The following is a 2,369-nucleotide window of genomic DNA, read 5'->3' as shown; positions in this document are numbered from 1 at the left end:
GCATTCAATCACATATTAAATACTCCCTTCAGTCCACAATAAGTGACCAGTTTGTTTTTAGCACGCTCATTAAGAAAATACTAAATTCTATACAAAAATACCTAGTATGACTAAACTACCCTTAATTAAATATTGTCACATATTTATAGTGACATTTACTTCTCTTCTCAAATCATTACATTATTCAAAATAAAATTTGAAACTTTGCTAAAATTTTAAGAACGTCTTTGAAAAAACAAACTAGAGCCAATTTTTTCAATTTTCGCCACCAAAACTATCTTATAAAAGGAAGCTCTTTTCCAGGTTATTGTTAAACATGGCTAAAATGGAAAAACACTGAATTTCTCCACTTCAAATTGATCTAAACATTCCTTTGGATGAGCATGTCGGTGGAGAACAACTACCTGATCTTATTGAAGATGCATTTCCCGACCTCAATCTTATTCCCGATGAAGAAGATGACACACAACTGAGTGGAGAATTGCAAGCATCACTAGAAGAACGAACCATAAATTCTGGTAATTACACTTTTTAAAATACTTAAAACACCTTCTATTTTATTTTTATTTTTTTCATAAGCTGTTTTTTTTTTAAAATTTGTTTAAACAGAGGCAAATGAAGAACTATCACAACCAAAGACAAAAACAGAAGCAATTTCCTTATGCGCATAATTTGGGGAAGATGATTTTCTGCTTAGTGTCCACTTTAGTGAGTTTTGGACAATCAATCAATCAACTATGTTAAATCGATTCTCAAATTTCATAGAAGCAAAATTTTCCAATGTAATGTACGTAACAAAAAAATAATTAAAAAGAGATATAAGTTTTTCTATCCTTTTATGGTATTTTGTGTTTCTTGAGGTTTAATTCTTTTTGCAAAAGAGTGTCATTTTACACCAAATGTATTGTTATAAGTTTTGTGTAATCCCCAGCATATTATACATAATTAGGATAAGATTTGAAAAAACATACTACCTGATTTTGTAGATCTTATAGTCTCTAACCAGTATAACAAAAAACTCTTGTATGAGATATTACTGCATAAAAGTTTCCCTGGAAATTTGAGGCATGGAGTGACGGACGGTGGCAACAAATTGGTTTCGAGACAAAGTAGTTGTTCTCGAGTCTTTGAATGACTTTTCAGTTGCTATTTAATTTTAATAATTTAATGTGAAGAGTGAGAAAATTTTTTAGGGATATGCACATAAGGGTAAAAGAGTAAAAATAAATTAAATTTTTTCTTGATTACATAATTGGACACTTATTTTGGATAAAATAAAAAAGCAAACTGTTCACTTATTGTGGACCAGAGAGAGTAACATCTAAGAGTATTAATTTAAATAATATTAATAATATGTGTGTGCTTATACATATATACACGCATATGTTTTCTCAAAGTAGTTGATGGTAGAGCGTAAATTCAGTGTAGTAGCATAATCCAATTTAAACTCGTGATATAAACTCATATTAAAAGTGAACAAAGAAGAATATAAACTCATATTATACTTCCTAATAATTGTTTCTCTCTCTTCTTTTTTCCAGTGCCTTATCACGATCCAAAAATTTACTAGTCATGATGGCATCTAACCCAATCCGATAGGTAAGACAAATAACAGCCAACACAACTCAGAAATAATAATATGAGTCAATGAGTAAAAATAACTGAATTTCTATACAAATCCCAAGATTGGTAGTACAAATCGTGAGCTTCTAAGACTTAAACTTTACAAAGCTGGTACGAAACAAATACATCATCCGTTCGAAGTATCCATAAGCAAATTTTGCAAATCTAAAGTTACCACGGATAAGTGGCAGCTATATCCGGAAAGCAGGTACATCTTCAATGCTAGCTCCCGCCATACACCGCAACATCAGCTCCAAGATCTGCATCAAGATGCAGAAGTGTAGTATGGGTACAACTGACCCCATGTACTCAATAAATAACAAACTTAACCTTGTGTTACAATTAGTGACGAGTTCGGAAGATGGTGAGAGTCCAGCACCATTAGCCAAGAATAACTCATAATAATATAAAATGAAGACAGTAAAAGCAGTGACTCAAAAGTATTATCATATTCAACTCGTTCACAATTACGGAAAAGTAGACATAATTTTCAAGTATAACAGTCCAAGTCCAAATCTTATAATTGAAATCAATTAAATATGAGTTTATCAAAAGAACTGTATTGTTTCCAATTTCCCAATATCAAATAAGAATTTTTCATTTACCAGTAAGCACGAGGAAAATACTTTTCTATGCCTACATATCAATATACATGTCAAATCATCATATGTAATGTTATTGTCTAGCATGAGGAAAATACATCGCTATGCCTATATGTCAAATATACCTGTCAAATAAATAATTTT

At 30.9% G+C, this 2,369-nt stretch overlaps 1 long non-coding RNA gene across 1 annotated transcript; it reads left to right on the top strand.

Moving 5' to 3' along the window:
* Positions 256 to 639, top strand: LOC109236143. Its single transcript, XR_002069454.1, has 2 exons — positions 256 to 518; positions 610 to 639. It is a non-coding gene; the product is annotated as an uncharacterized LOC109236143 (long non-coding RNA).

This window comes from Nicotiana attenuata, chromosome 12 (assembly GCF_001879085.1).
Source record: "Nicotiana attenuata strain UT chromosome 12, NIATTr2, whole genome shotgun sequence".
NCBI lineage: Eukaryota > Viridiplantae > Streptophyta > Magnoliopsida > Solanales > Solanaceae > Nicotiana > Nicotiana attenuata.
The sequence above is the reverse complement of the archived record's forward strand: the minus strand, read 5'-3'. Positions and strand labels throughout refer to the sequence as shown.